Here is a 17,774-nt window from a genome sequence, read left to right on the forward strand (position 1 = left end):
CAACTTAACTTATAGCTTCTTGTTTTTCCCCTTTGAAAACCTGGGGCAATGGTCACCTCAGACAAGGCATTCAGAGATACAGAGCCTCCTCCAGGGTGTTTTTAGAAACAAGCAGCCTAGACATGCTCAGAGAATCTTCTTCTGGATACATGTGTTTTAAAATGTCATGCTTAAAAAAAATGATGTGACTGTTTTGGAACAATGTGTGTGTGGAAAACAATTGGGGGGCGGGGAGTTGCATTGGGCCCATTATCTGATAAATTCTGCTTGATGCAATCAAATGTTTAAACTGCACACACTAAACAGAGTGTGGTTATTGATTTATTTTAAGTTATTCTGGGTTGGAATAAATTTGTCCTTCACAGATACAGGAACATTGACCTAGCAATGTTTTAAAACATTGACTGATTACCAGCATTTTTGTTTAACTAGTCATGTCCTTGTTCAGTTAATATTAAAAGGAGTAAGGGTAGGTTCATACATCTCTCAGGGCCATTCTGCACAACTACAAGTGGGCAACATTTCAGCAGTCACACTGTAGAGCTCTTAAACCAATGATATCATCCTCAGCATACCTCTGTCCCAACAAGGAGGCAGCAGTCATTACTTTCCTGCATCACTTCAAAAGTGGTGTTTCCATCCATGCAGTTTCTCTGCCACAACCTAGACAATGTCTGTGCTCCTGTTATTCACTATGCGGAGCTGCTTGCATGCCTTTTCTCTCTGGTCACTGGTTGCTGTCCTCCACAGCCATTTTCAGGATGTCTGAATCTGAGGAGAAAAACAAACTCAAAGCCTGAACCCCACTTTTTGCTGGGTACATCTCAAGTCCCTTCTATAACTTCAGTAAGTGGTGCTCTGAAGCCTCCATTATCTGCACATGCAACCAGTGTACCAGTTGTTAGGACAAGTAATAGCTGGAGAGGACCAGTGAATCCCTAGACATTTCCCCACCACCACCCCAGACCTAGATCTCTCTATCTAAGAAACAAGTTCATGAGTGGATCAGTAACAAGTGGATCTTCCTTGGGTTTTTTTCTTTTTGGGTTTTTTTTTAAACAGGATAAAATTGACAAGCATTTTGCCAGTTTCCCATTCTGTCCCAAATGATAAGACGATAAAATTGAGGATGGTACTGTACTGTAATGTGGTTTTTCTACCACTCTGCTGGTAGATGATTTGGATGGGAAGGTGTCAAGTGTGAGGGGTGGTGAGTGGAGGTGGGATCATTAAAGAGCTCTATCAATAAAAGACACATTTCCTCAAGACCCACCCATGGAAAGGAAAGGATTTGGCATTTTTTAAAGAAGTAGAGAAGCAGGGAAATCAATCAGGGCCTGTGGTAACTGCTATCTGGAGAGAACACGTGGCCAAAATTATCGTCAAAGCTTAAAATCCAGACAGAAATTTCCTAAGCTGGTTTCATCTCCAGCCAGTTTCAACAAAGAAGACAAGCAGCTTAAGACTGCAATGCAGAAGAGTCTTTAAGCCACAAACACATTATGTTATGACTTAGAGCTATGTGTGAACCATATCATTGTTTATTTCTGATTACACTGGAAACATCTTCATTTGCTTATTCAAAATCCTGAAAAGTTTTAACATGCACACCTTGAGAATATTAAAATAAAAGAAAGTATCATGGTTGATTTCATGACACTACAGGAAATCAAAAGCTGAATTAAAGTGATATCAGATCTTCAAAATTATTCATTGTAAATACTACTGTCACCCCATATAAAATAGATTTGGCAATGAAAAAGTGGAACATCAATGTATTATTTGAACATACTGCATAAGCTACAGCAGAAAAAAACTGCTTTTAATTTGAAAAGTGGAATTATTCCTACAAACAGATATATACATATACATATACATGTATGCATTAATTCTGTGGGAGTGCAGAACATGGCATCAGACACAAAATAGTTTGACCTCATGAGCTTTCATTTGGGGAGGGATAGATGGCTAGGCAGAACAGGTTTCCAGTTTTGAAGATTGAGAAAAAATGTGCTTGAAAGAGAGCCAGACTGGTGTATCACATTCCTATGCCAGCTAGGAATTATTTAAGGCATCAGGCTAGAAACCAGGAGACTGGGAGTTCTAGTCCCAACTTGGGCACAAAGCCAGCTGGGTGACCTTGGGCCAGTCTCTCTCTCTCAGCCCTAGGAAGGAGGCAATGACAAGCCACTTCTGAAAAACCTTGCCAAGAAAACTGCAGGGACTTGTCCAGGCAGTTTCCGAGAATTGGACATGATTGAACTGATAAAAAAAGAAATGCCTGCCTACATCTTCCATGAGAAAATACAGCTCTGCAATCTCTGCTCTTGTGACATGCAACTCTTCCACACACCCCTCCAGGAGAAACATGCCCATCTATTCCTTCATTTTCTTGCCTGTTGACTACTTATCATCTGGTTACTCATATAGTTTCATTCATTTAATAGAACTGACTTCTATTAAAGTATCATCTTTACTGGATATCAACATTTTACTTTGATAGTTCAGGACGCTCTAAAACATAGATTCAGAATATCTAGGCTTTGTCACAGAATGGCCATGCAACCTAGAAGTTCAGAGGAAATGCCAATCCTAGTAAGTATAGCTTATAGCTTATAGATATTGTGTAGCATATACGTATTTTTGACTACTAGTCAATTCACGACCCAGAGACAGGTTATTCACAGGAGCTTTGCTCACCCCACCAAAACCAGCAGGATTGGCATGCTTCAGGACCCCTCTATTAGTCAGTGTCATCTAGTGGGACCCAGAAAGTGTGTCTTCTTTGTCACTGTGCCTGCCCTGTAGAACAGCATCCTTTCAGAGATCCAGATGGGCCCCAACCCTGTTGGTTTTTTTCTAAGTCAGTAATGATCTGGATGATCCCACAGGCATTTCAGGTGGGAGTTAAGTGAGACTTATTGCTTGATTGTTTGAGTTATTGACTAGAAGTAGAATTATTTTTTGACCCCCAGCTTCTGTTACATTATTGTTTCTGGATATTTATTTTTGGAGTGAGTATATGTTTTTGTTTTTGACTTTTAACCCTCTGTACATCATCTAGAGTCACTTTGGGAATTGATTGATTGTTTCAATTTTGAGGCCAACAAATGCCACAACGACTCTGGGCAGCTTACAAATGAGAAATTAAAAGGAAGCAAAACATAACAAGAAAAAGAAAACAACTGATGGTAGGCAGACCAAACAGCAAAAAACCAGTCCAAAGGAATTCAACTAGCATCCTAACCCAAGGCCGAGGAGAACAACCGTATGAGGTGAACAGCTATATTAATTGTCTAAACATAATAAAATAACATTGCATTTTTAGACATGCATTTGAAAAGAAATTTGGTATATTCCCCCATGCAATAAGAATTGGACATTGATGTGTAAATCATGGATTAAATTCATGGATTAAGAAATATGTGTAGATCATGGATTAAGAAATATAGCGTAGTGCAAAGTATAAATCTAGCTTTTGATTTATGGGCCTCCTGAAAACAAAACAAAAAAAGATAAGAGCAAATAGATTTTGCTTTGCCTTTTTACCCCTTTTAGCAATCGGTGGTATTAACAATTATGAAAAATGGGGTAATTAATCACAGAAATTATTTAAAAGTCTATCTTATAGTACACTGAACTTCAAAGTAAATTTTCTGAATTTTGGGGATATATAGATTTTAAGTTAATCATCTACCACATTAGTTGGGTAACATTTAGATGCAGAATTTACAAATCAGCTTAATTTCAGCAAGTTCTGCCTTTCCCTCATGCAAGAAACCATGAGATTATTGAAATAATTTTAATGCTCAGCGATCCTGCCTGATTTTATAATGGATACAAATCACACACTGCCGTACTTAAACCATGGTTTGAAAGAGAGCATTGAAGTGCTACTTTAAAATTCCTCTTTTGTTTCTATAAATCAAGTTGTCGACAATATAGGCTGACAAGTATTTCATAGTCTATATTTGTTATCTCCAGTCTTACCTGTTGTCCATTGAGTAGTTATGGTGATACAACCTAGGTACCCAAGTGTTTCTTTTATACAGAGTCATCTTATTTTGGCTGACCTTGAAATAAAGGCAAAATCTGCTGCTGTCAGTCCCCTGATCTGAGACATAATACAACCTAGAAAATACTTTCTTAAGAATTCTTAACTCTTAATTTATTTACACCGCTAAAATATAAGTTTTAGAGCAGCCAGAAAGTATTTGTAACCCTTAATAAGGGAGACAGCATTATGCTTGTAAAGTCATGGTGGGACTATGTGTAGGATGAAAACACTCAGTTTTGCCTTAAAAAGTGTAAAGATAAATGGAAGGATTGATTTCCCTTGACGTTAAGTCCAGTCATGTCCGACTCTAGGGGGCGGTGCTCATCTCCGTTTCAAAGCCGAAGAGCCGGCGTTTGTCCAAAGACACTTCCTCCGTGGTCATGTGGCCGGCATGACTACACGGAACGCCGTCACCTGCCCGCCGAAGCGGTACCTATTAATCTACTCAAATTTGCATGTTTTCGAACTGCTAGGTTGGCAGGAGCTGGGACTAGCAACGGGAGCTCACCCCGTCACGCGGATTTGAACCGCCGACCTTCTGATCGGCAAGCTCAGCAGCTCAGCGGTTTAACCCACAGCGCCATCACATCCCCCAAATGGAAGGATAAATACATATAAATGGATTAACGTGATACTGCTGAAATAGCTTGAAAAGCCCAACCAAAAATTCCATATATCAATTTTACCTGTTTCCAGAAGTCAGAGCTGGTCCAGGGAAGCAACCCTGAGTTGTTTAAGGGTCCTCTGCAGTGTTGGTAAGGACCTATGCTATAGCAATTCCCATGCCATAAATTTAATGGGAAAAGACATAAAAGTGACCAAAAGATTCCAGCCGAATATTGTATTTTTTTTAAAAAAGTCATTTTGCCCTTGAGTATTTCCAGCATGGCTGTTTATTTAATTCTGGCTTTCCCAATGTGGTATCCTCTAGATGTGCTGGTGTAGAATCCCCCCAACACCCAACTATGCTAGCTAGGAATTATAGACCTCATACATCAACTTGGTAAGAAGGCTGGCTTAGTACTGTCCCAGTCTAGCCAAGTGGGATTTCCTTAATAATCCACAGTAAACAAATCATAGTTTAGTGCAATGAGCAAAATCAGCCTACTTGGCTGTTACAGGCAGATTGCTACTTAGTAGCCCAGAATGGGCAGCTCAGTAGGAGCTGCTGAAGCTTCCTAGTAGATGAAGGATCTCTTTGCAAATCTGAGTGAAACACTCAACAGATTTTGGAGAAGGTGACAGCTGTCCAGTTAAGGGTGTGAAAGAGAAGGACAAGGAAAGACATAAGGAAAATGTTTTTTTTCCTGCCTTTCTGTAGCTGCTTGGAGGCATCCCACTAGATGGCAAATAAGAGGTAAAACTGTAAAAAATGAAATCATTTTTATAGCACAACCTGGCAGTATAGCATCAAGGTGCATAACTAGAGGATTCAGAACTCCCTTCCCCCCTTTTGATACATAGAGCAATTCTCACAAGAGATAAACAAAATCAAACTTTGTTAAAAAGAAAAAAGATCAAATATTAATAACTTGGTGGCCATTCCTTGTTGAAGGGGAGAAAGTAAAGCTGCTTTGATAAAACAACTGCTTCCAAATGAGTTTTTAAAAAGACAATATCTAAAACATGATATAACAGATCAGGCCAGAAGACTGTGCTGGTCAACTCCAACTTGCTTCTTTACTTTACTGGGCTCAGGATATGATCAAGGAATAACAATGACTTAAAGACGGTAAAGCTATATCCAAGCAAAAGCATATAATAACTGTGGTAATTATGCACTATTTTCCAATTTGTGTAAAGACATAAGCAAAAGAATCAACCAGACTTATTGAACACACACACACACCAGCATAAATCAAAGATCTAATGCAGATTCCTGGCAAAAAAACAGTCCTTTTTCATCACTTCATTGTCAGTTTTAGAAAAGATCTCACAAACCATGTAATAGATAGTGTTTGCACAGGATCACACACATTTTGGCAAAACATACACAATAAAACAGAAAGCATTAAATCAAGTTGAAGGAACACAGTAAGCAGACATTTGAAATAATAATTCCATCACATATGTAGTTTGACACTCTGAGATTCTGCTTTTACTGGCATCTGATCAGTGTAAATAACAAACAAATGATCTATTGTTCTTTGTTGGTTTTGTCTCAGATACACAAGTTTCATTCCAGATCTGGAAAGCATAGTTGAAGAAACATATGGCAACACAACACAAAAACTCCTTGCTTTTCAGGCAATGTTGCTGCTGTTAAACATCCAGCTGGCATACCTGGGCAGAAGTATTTTCTCAACAGGACATTCAGAAAACCATATGGGCCTCACTACATTCAGTTGGCAGAAGACAGAATACTGCATACGGTAAAGATGCACAACCAAACAAATGTATTCAAAATATTTTGGAAGTTCCAGCAGTCTTGGAAAGCCAATGCAACTTATTCTGGAAGCTGAATCCAAACGCCAGAGGAACTGCAATGACAATAATTCCAAAGTACTTCCTTTCATGCTGCAGGATGGGGCAGCTTCCCATTGGATGGAACTCCCAGTTTGTCTGTCTTCCTGTCTCTGGAAGTTCTACTGTCTCTCTGGAAGCCAAGTCACCCTGGCTTCTTTCCCCATTTTACCATTAAGATTGAAGGAGTGGATTTACTATTCCCCCAACAGTAGCTGGCTTGCTTTTTTTTTTTTAACCTCCTTTCCTCATTGCTCACCACAGTGAGATGAAGAGCAAGGATGAAGTGGGACAGAGGGGCTTTTGACCAACTGAGTGGTTAAATGAGCTACTCTACAGAGGATAGGGATCTGTTGGCAGGGCTGGAAGATGACACCTCTCCATTTGGTACATCCTCTACTACAAACTTTGGTAAACTTTTCAAGCCATGGGCAACATCACAAATATTCATGCAATCGCTTAAATGCCTTTGATAAAACATGTCCTGAGATTTACCCTGAGATTTTGCAAAACTTGATGAGAGATTGTCCCCAAACTTTTGATATCTCCCCCAAGATTCTAGTATTGTAATGTAAATTCTTATGAGATGACTCAAGTCTTGAAAAGTTGCAACATGGATAAAAATGAGGCAGAGTTTCAATTGCACCATCATGGCCTCTATCTTGACTTTTTTGACCATACCCTGGAAAAGTCCCAGGATCAAAGTGAAAATAATCTACTTAGCATTCCCCCAACAGTCACATTTTTAAAATAGTATAAGTACGCAGATCAATTGTTAGGTCATATATACTTTTTCTTCCATAATGTTCTTAAGCAGTTATTTCATTGTTGGGGAAGTGAATATTTTGCTTAAAATCAGATTTGATGTAATACTACTATTTAACAAGAAGCTCAAAGACATAAATACTGCAGTAAAGGGACCTACAGTTACAAGGTCAAAAATGAACAACAGGTCAAATTCACAAACAGGGCAGCTGTACTAGAAGTAACTAAATAAAATTTAAACACCTATAATAAATGTCTAAGATCAGAATTGTGCAAGCCATGATATTCCCTGTGATACTCTATGGAAGAGAAAGTTGAGCTTGAAGAAGAAAGATAGAAAGAGTATTGACGCTTTTGAACTTTGGTGTTGGAGAAAACTCCTGCAAATACCATGGACAGCCAAGAAAACAAACAAATGGATCATTGAACAAATCAAACCATTGTTCTCACTCGAGGCACAAATGATGAGGCTCAAATTATCCTACTTTGGACGTATTATTGGAAGACCTAGCTCTCTGGAGAAGGCTCTAATGCTGGGAAAAGTGGAAGGAAAGAGAATAGGACGACTAGCAGCAAGGTGGATGGACTCATTTACAATGCTGATGGGTTCACCATTGTAAAACTTGAAGGACCAAATTAGGTTTTCTCCATGATGTTCTGTCCTTATCTATGTTGTCACTAACAGTCAACACCAACTTGATGGCACATAATCAATCAATCAATAATCAATGTCTAGACTCACTGGTTATCCCAGAACCTTTATACTGAATGGCTACAACAACAACAGAAAAGTTCATGTCTAAGCAAGCAATCTCTGTATTTGATATTACATGTAAGGGACAAAAAATGCAAGAAAAGGGCTTGGTATTTATCTAAATTAGACACAATCACTATCATTCTCTTACCTTAGTTATAGCTGTAATTATTTGATGGGATTATTCTCTGATTTTCCCCTTTCATTATTTTATTGTGACTTCTTTCTTAGTTCTATTTCACCAAAAAGTCAAACACATTTTATTATAGTCTCTCCATGTATAAAAAATAAAAAAGAAAGGATACACTGGCTGGGGTGAGATACCATGCCAAGCTATGGCTTGGTGCAATAGGAATGATTCTTGAGTTCCAACCCCTCCATTTTTTACTGCAGGATATACTTCTTTCCCCTCTTGAATTGGAGGTTGCTCTCCATATGATGAGCTTGGCCTATAACCTAGAACCAAAAGCCAATGGAGAGCTTGGGGTCTATTTTGTGAGCTCCTATAATGACAGCCATTACAAGAGTGGTTAAGATGGAGGAGATTCAGATTCTAGACCATCCTCAACTATGGAAGCCAGCTGGGTACCTTTGGGCCAGACGTTCTGTTTCAGCCGAACCTATCTCACAAGGTTGTTACTTGGGGAAAAATGGGGGGAGGGAGAATATTGTATATCCTCTTGAGCTCCTGAACAGAAAATAAGATATAAAACCAATAAATAAATAATACTAAACCATGCAAATGCCAAACTGTAAAAGTAAACATCTGTCTTTTTTTTTTTAAAGGAAGAATAATAGCAAAATAAACTTGCTTTTTTGCAAAATATAGTACAGATAAAATCTTAGTCTTAAACAGGATGGAGGGAACCCTCTGAGTCACTGGACTAAGCTACAAACTGGTCAGATAGCAGCTTGCCCAAAATTAACTCAATCATGGCTGAGTCAACCCAATTTTCTGGATTTTCTAGAGCAGTGTTTCTCAACCTTGGCAACTTTAAGATGTGTGGACTTCAGCTCCCAGAATTCCACAGCCAGCCATGCTGGATGGGGAATTCTGGGAGTTGAAGTCTTCACATCTTAAAGTTGCCGAGGCTGAGAAATACTGGTCTAGACCTTCTGAATCACAAACTAAACATATAGGCTGGGTTCACATGACATGCTAGGCTAAACTGTGGTTAACTACTTGACAGCTCAGTGTGTCATACAAACTCACTCACTGAGTTGTTACCTTGTCTTAAATGTCACTATTATGTTTTTGCACAGATGCACTTCTGAGGATGCATTATGAGTAGGCAATGTCAGTGCTGAAGCAGCAGCGTATTAAGGATTTGGAAGGACAATTGGATCAGGCTGCCCTTCATAGAATAATATATACAAGTAGTTGATCTTCCTTTTTTAGGTCAATAAGATATCTCAATCAAATAGCTGTCTCCAATTTTAGATCTCTAACACATGTACCTCCAACAGCTGTCCTTGAGGGGAAATTTACATATACATTAAGATTGCCCTTGTAGCAAAGGGACCATTCAAACTACAGCCCATGTTCCACTGTATTAATCTTTTTGTAAAGATGTGTGATTATGCTTTATATCCCCTTTCTAAATAGATTTTCCAGGCCATTCAGGTTTTTTTATGTACAGTTGCTGCAGTCTAATTTTGTTTTATTGAACATGGCAAAATTCTGCTTTGTTGTTTGTAGAACTCACTCTGACTTGATTATGTTGAGTTTATAACTTCCCTGCTTTTGTTGTTCTTTGTATTTTGTATTCATTTTGTTATGTATTTGCAGAATTCTGGTTGTTGACTGCAATAATGTTTTGTTGTTTTGCTGTTCTATAGAATATCTTGGCTGAATATAGACATAACACTGAAGTAGATTTAAAAAAAAACACCATAGTTTGTTGGACAGCCATAATAATCACACAATATTGATCACTGTAACATCAATCATACAACTGATGTAAAGGAAAATAAAATCAGAGCACTTTGCACTAAGTTAGACAAAGGAAGACAAATTTCTTATAGGTAGAGTGGGGAAAAGAAGTTTAGAAAAAGAGCTATTGTTATAAAAAGGATTGAGGGCAACTGGGACAGGTTCAGAGAAGAGCAATGAGGATCATCAAGGGACTCAAAAGCAGTCCTAACCCTAACCCTAAGACTGAAGAATCTGGCATGTCCTTGAGGAGACAGAAGACAGAAGATGACAAATGCAGTCTTCAAATCCCTGAAAAGATAACACACAGAAGGTCAAGAGTGTTTCTCTAATGTCAGAGTGCAGGACCCAGAATAAATGGATTTAAGAGATAAGAAGGCACATTCCAGCTAAATAGAAAAAGCTTCCTAAGAGTTACAGCAGTTTGACAGTCAAACAAAATATTTGAGAAGTAGCAGCCCACTCTTCCCTGGATGTGTTCAAGCACAGGCTGGACAGCCATATAGCAGGAGTGAGTGCTTTAATGTGGACTCCTGTACAAAGCAGGGATTTGACTCAGTGGCCTAAATGGTCTCTACCAACCCTTTGATTTTATAAAGAAAAAATATGGCAGTACCACAGCACAGCTTGGTTTGCATTCTTAAACAGATTTAATTAAACAGATGTCATCTCTGTTTACAAAACTCCCACCTATGCAAGAGCGTAGCCTCTCAACCCAATGGCTTCAAAGATGCTTCAAAGGAAAGGAAATCAGGGACCCTCTTCCCCATCACAGGAGATCAGCTCTGACTCATGCAGCTGCATAACCCCCTAATTTTCCAACAATAAACAAACACACTTGGTACAAAGCAACTACTCTAAATTTTAATTCATCTCTGATGAAATGGTGCTCTGGCCAATAATCAGTATTACTTTCTGTAAAACGAGTATTTCCAGCTTCTGCCAGCCACATATCATTCACAACATGTGGGATCTTGCTAATAGCTTCCACCTAGTCACAAAGTTTTGATTTGCCTCCTAGTTTCTCTAATCTACCTTCTGTTCAGAGTCCACCTGGTTCAGCATCTAATCTAGTTTAAATCTAAAACCGGCTAGCATGCTTCCCCTTCTGGCAAAGCGAAACAGCCTTAAATGTATACAACAGTAGACAAATGGGAAGGTGATAGTGATATGATGATTTTCCGGCAGGTATAGGCATAAGAGCTGAAGCTGCCAAGACTAGAGTCAACAATTCTCAGCCAAACAGAACCATTAGGTAGACACTAAGCAAATGTTCTGACTTTCAAGGCCAGGAAAAGAACTACTCAAAGTTAATTGATTCAAAAAGGCAGCAGCTTAAACTATGGACACAGAGACAAAGCTTGATTTCTATATTCCACAGTAGATGGATCTTTTGCAATAAAGCAATTTATCTGGCCAGGTGGTGTGTATGAGGCTTCTGCTGCAAGCAGGTTTCTCAGTATGACTGGAGAGTTGAGATTCATTGCCCGCCCTTCTGTGAAGTCTGATGACAGAGGGAAGGGCTAGGTATAAAGTTCAGCCTGTTAGCCTTCATGAAGAATCAAGCGGCCTTCCTTCCCTTCCCCAGCACTTTATAGACATACCGTTAGCAAGAGATGGCTATATTAAGCTCAGAGGAGTAGGTGGAATAGGTTCACGCACAGTTAAATAAAATAGCTATTTTTTTCCAGATCCACTTGAATATACCTAAACTGCTGAGACTCTGCCCCGCAAAGCAAGTTCTACTATCCTTTGTCTCTTTGCAGGACAGATGGGCACATTTCCAAACATTGCTGGAAATGCAGATTATACTTTCGGCCGGTGTTTTGCTTTGCAGCGGTTCATAGAATAATATTTTAAAATAAATAGGTCAGTCCAATGAGACAGGGCAAGTGGTGGACAGTGAGAGAAATCTTATTTATTTACTGTTTTGGTAGCTCATCAGATCAGAAGATGCTGGCTGGATTGCAACATGTTAAAATTATAAAAGCAACAACAGAAATACATCAGTAATAATAAGTCACGCCTCCCCCAAAGGTGGATACCAGTAAAATCTAGCTGGGATTGAAGACCCGCTAAATTTACAGTGTTGGGGAGAGGGAGAGACCTATTTTTTTCCTACAGGTACAACATTGCCTGCTCCTGTTCTTGAAAATGTGTGATTTTGAACTACAGAAATAAGTTTGTCAAGGATCCAGGGCAGGCACAACAAAAACTCATTGATAAGGCTCCAGACCCATTATGGGCTATCAGAGATGTTGCCAGCTTGGGATTTCAGTCCAGAGGAATGAAATACCTCCTCCACTTCCTATTCCCATCTTTTTGCATTCTCTCTCTTAAGCTCTCAATTAAAAAAGTATAAAACACTTTGAGTGCCTTGGTCATGAAGAGAATTGCTGGAAATGAGATTATACTTTAGGCTAGTGTTTTGCTTTGCAGTGGTTCATAGAATAATATTTTAAAATAAATAAATAAATATTTTAAAATAAATAAATGTCAGCAGTTGATCCACCAGAATTCATTCATGCTCCTTTCTCCGCACAAATACAAGCTGCCAATATCACAAAACACCTCAAAGCCTTCATCCTCCTTTTTCTTCAGAAGAAGGTCACAAGTTCTTATTTGGATGGACCTGGAGAGTGAGTACCCAGGACGTCTGTGAACCAGGATGTAGTGGAGTCTTTTTGCTTGGATTTCTTTCATGTGATAGAAGCACATCTTGAGATGCTTTTCATTTGACAGCATAACCAATTTCTATACATGCTTATTTCTCTCACAACTGAGCTGAAATACACTTCCTCTCCACCCAGAAATTTCAAAACACCTCCTTATTCAAGGATTGTAAAGCATGTTTTGCCAACAAAAAGTTGACTCCTTTGTTTCTGTTGTCCTCTTCTACACTCAGGAGCGTTCAGAGAGAAAACGAAAATAAGACAGAACTTTCCATAAAACAGCCTTTTCCTGCTACTCTCTTTTTTGTGCTGTGGCTCCAAGGAGATTCAAACAGAAAAAATGCTCTGCTTCCCTCCTCAGAACCGGAGGGAGGGGGGGCAGATTGCATAGCTGAACGAGGTTCCTAATCTGTCCAAATGACATCCTATAGCTTAACCCCATAGCTCCTAATATCATGACATCATCCGTTTTCAGGTTATCTCCAATTGGCTGTGATAAGCACTGTGTCTGTGGAAAACACCAGAATACAGTGCCTAAGGACAGAGCTTAAAGAGGACAGACAAGTTAGAATAAAAGCTAATATTTACAATCATCATCATCATCCAGGCAATACTTTTACTCACTGGGGAAAAAATGCAAAAAAGGCTTTTGGAAGGCCTAGTGCAGCTTTCTCACACAAACAGAAAGCCCCCTTTCATTTCCATGTCTGTCTCTTTGCGTAAAAACGTTCACCCAAAGCAAGCCTCTCTCTGATGGAAAACCAGTTTTCTTACATAATCAGATTTCACAGATTATTTTCCCTGGCTTCACAGTTAAAAGATGGAAAAGAGGACTGGAAATGGTAAAGTATAGAATTGGGGGAGGAGGAGTTCCTTTTTTTTCTTAATTTACCCAAATATAGACAAGAGCTGAAATGAGAAACTTCAAATTAAATTCTTATGTTGGCATTTATCTACATGTTTTGCCTGCTGTCAATGAAAGCTGTCTGAGCATGTTCAGGAAACCTACTTCATACGTGTTGGTGAATCTCATTCTATTTTATGGGCAATTATTTTCAGCTTCATAATTCCAAGTTTTAAGAACATATTCCATTTATAACTTAGGTGAGGTATACTATCGATCTGATTTTATCTTCTGGAAAGTATCTATGTATCTACGTTGACTTGTTGATGTAAACAGAACTTTGAATGACACATAGCAAATCTAAGGCTCTCTTCATGTTCCATACATCATTTGAGTTATTAACCTCTTCAGACACAATGGTCCTTTTATTAAACCAATTCCAATAATATTTCTTTGTTCTGCTAGGAAAAAAAGTCTACGAATAAAAGAAAGTGGTTCGTGTATCATGGATCTAAAAAGTTCTTGTTACGGGATTTATTTTTGAAGTCTGCCTCTGTTATTAATATGTTCCTGTGATTAACATTTCCCCAGCCTTTTACTGCCATGGCTGCAGACTATCTCTCCGAATATCCCAAAAGAACCATTATTCCATCATTCCTCAGTAGATTTCTATTTCTATTCCAGGAAGAATATGGAAGACAAGGGGGAGTTACAAATGCAAGGCATTATCCAGACCTGTGGGAAAATCCTGTGAATGAGGCTGGGTAACCACATGATAAAAGCCCCCTTTAGAAGATCTGATGGTCTTGGTCCCCGTTGTATTGTGTTGCCAAGAAGCAAGTGTCTTAACTGCAGTGGGTTGGAGGTGAGTGCCCCCAAGTGGTTGATTTATGCTCTGCAGATGACCAGAAGGAATCTGCATAAAAGTTTATGCCTTTTAATAGAACGTGTTACAGGTAGTCCTTGTTTAGCAACCACAATTAGAACCAGCAACTTGGTTGTTAAGACAAGTGGTTGCTAAGTGAAACCGTGACTATGCTTATGATCTTACTTGGGCTCTCCTTTGCTTTACAGACCTGCAAAGGAGGATTGGTTGTAAAGTTACTTTTTCATCACTGTTATAACTGCAAACAGTTGCTAAATGAGGCAGTCACTAAACAAGGACTACCTGTAGTCAGAAAAGGTGCTATCAGACTCCTGATTTTTTGCTACCATAGACTAAGGCAAGTCTCCTCCTACAATGCTCTGCCAATGGTAAGTTTCAGCTCCCAAGTCTCCAATTTTCAAGAAAACGAATTAGAAAGATTCTCACCTATGGGTGTGGTCTTCTTTTTTTAGAAGGAACTTAGCTTAAATATATGAATTAATAGTAGTCAACTATTTCATTCTCTCACGGTTTGTGTAATAAGGAAAACAAAATAACTCCATCCTCTGTAATACAGTTTGTGCCATGAAGTAAATAGGAATGTTTACACCTATTTGAGGTAATTTTTCATCCATAAATTATAATTATGCACATCTGATTTTATTAACAAGGAATCAAGAGGAATTAACTACTTCATTAGGTGCTTAAATCCCAGCATTTTAAATACAATTAGAGGTAAGCTAGAAACTCAGTTCTACGGGGACAAGCTGGATGTCCTATTAGGACACTGATCCCTGTCAGACACACTCAATTGCAGTTCCCAAGAAGCCTTCAAGGGGAGCCCCCAGGTAATATTCTTGCAGTAAGAATCCTGAAGTAGAAGCTTCTTGTGAACAGAAAGGGATTTGGTTCAATCAAGATGAAAAAAGAGAAATAGGCTAACTTCTGGGGATTCTCAAACACTGCATTGGTATGACCCCCAGAATAATAAATGCATTTGTGTGCCTCCTCCATGGATGATGATGATGATATGGATATCAATAGTTGCTGAAAGAATTAAACTTTCTCCAGTTGTGTGGTGCTCTTTGTACTGGGCAACTCTGTTTGCACATACAAAGTTGGGGCCTTGGTAAACTTTGCTCAGAGCTTTGCTCCGTCAAGCTAGCCACCCATCCTGTTCTCTGGCTAATCCTTGGTTGTCACACTAGCAGCTTTTTCCACAGTGGGCCCTGGACTCCAGAGACTTCTCAAAACCTGTTGCTGCCCATTGTGCTAACACCCTGCCTGCTGACACTTCTTCTTCCGCTATGTACCTTCCCTTCCCCACCAGCAGACCAGGTATTTGGATTACCAGGAATCCACAGCAACCTTGGTCTCGTGGACACTGCACTAATTGTCACAATAACATCTGAGAAACCCAAACCTTTGCTTAGCATCCTTCTATCTCTGCTGCTACAATCATTATAAAGTCAAGACCTTCAGCTGCTGCTCCGTCAGCGTGTGAGAAGTAGCGCAAGAGGCAGATTGAGTGGGCAATCACTGCCAGAACATGGTTACTGTTACACATGTGGGAAAGAGGAGGTAGCATGTGGAAGAAGAAAAAAGTAGACAGGGAAGGTTGTAGAGATTTTGGAAGGCTGGAATGAAGCTGCTAGATCAGCCAGAGAATCCAACAAGTAGTGCTTGTCCAGGCTGAAGAGGAGTGTGGTCTGACAGGCGCTGGCTTTGTCTGTGCAAGACCTCCCCAACTGTGATCCTCCCCCACCCGCATGGTGAAAGACCCACATGTCTGAAATCACTGATGATTTAGGCAGCTGAGAAGCATATTGCAGTGGTTGGGTTAGTTTTAAATGGATTATTCAGAGACAAGCACTGGGTGTCTTTAGATTTCTAAGTCTGGTACCAACGTACCAGATCCTCTAGAGAGCAGTGTTTAGCTACCGAAGAATGTAGGGTTATCACAAGAAGCCATTAAAACAATGCTAAAATTGTTTTGATTTGTTGATTAGCACTAGCAATTTTACTTTTGGTTATGGTTTGATTTCATTATCATTGCAGTGGTGTTAGTAAAACCTGCATTTGTGCACAGGCATGTACACATTTAAAACTTGTAATAAAATGAAACAGTACAGAATATTGCCAAAACCACAATCAAACGTAGGGATAAAAAATCTTTTTTGCAATACTGGTGTGAGAGACTATGGAAAGAAATTGCTTCAAAGAGAGTCCACCTTAATTAACTCAGTCTAACAGTAGCTGGGAATTTACTCTTGCAGTTTTAAAGATTCTGCTTTTGACCCAAACTAGGTATCTTCCTGAAATACGTGAGAGTTGGTTACTTTGGTTTGTGAGCTACATGGGGTTGGACAACTATAACTTTGTTTTCTAAACATTTGGGGGGCAAATCCAATATAGTTAAAATAGGTTTGTTAATAAAATTATCCCCATAGTTTAATTTCTTGCACTTACCATTTCTTAGAAAATATTGAAATGACGTAAGTATGTGGCATTTATTGTGAGCCTGAGACAAATATAAAAGTTATGGTAAACTACTGTATGTAAGCACTTTTTTCCCCTGCTGGAGTCAGACTTAGCTATAGTAAATGCTATGGGTAGTTACAAGTAATACAGCATCTGTCACATTTATCCCACATATTTAAAATGCATAAACAAATATCTTTCCATATATTAAAGATGCCTTTTCAAACATAGTCTATCCCTTCAAAATTATGAAAATATTTTACTGAGCGATATGTGTTAAAATTGGAAACACAATCATTTATAACCTGTCCTTGACATCCCACTCACTATTGGACCATCTTTTATTTATTCCAGGAACTCTGATACCAGCAGGTAATGTATTTTAGTGATGTGATTACAGATAAGGTTCTAGCTGGTTTGTATGTGTGTGGGGCAGGGATTCTCTGAAGACTCTGAAAATCAGTAGTTCTTTTTTGGCCTTGGAGCCACAATCCACTGGCCCACCAGCTGGCAAGTAGTAGAAATGTCACAAGTAGTGGTGGATTAAATACTGTTTGGCCTAGTTTGGAAGGACTTGGGGGAAGGCTCAGCGGGTTAACAATGGGAATGGAAACATTTCATCCACATACTGTACACTTTGGCTCCTATTCCTACCTTTTTAATCCAAAAATTGTACCACCAGATTTTGTTCATGACCCTGCCAAATTTTGGCATATATTATAGGGGTTCTTGGAGGGCCCCAAATAGAGTGCTTAGAAGGCCACCTGCAGCTAACAGGTTTCCCAACACTGTTTCAAGGAAAAGGTACCCTGAACTACCACTATTCAGAAGCCATCATCATCATCACCATCATCTTAGATTTATTATGGCCATCCACTCCAAAAGACTGGACAATAACCAGCCCCTTAAAAATCAGTATAATTAAACCAGGGAAGTGCAT

This window comes from Candoia aspera, chromosome 2 (genome assembly GCF_035149785.1).
Source record: "Candoia aspera isolate rCanAsp1 chromosome 2, rCanAsp1.hap2, whole genome shotgun sequence".
Classification (NCBI taxonomy): Eukaryota; Metazoa; Chordata; class Lepidosauria; order Squamata; family Boidae; genus Candoia; species Candoia aspera.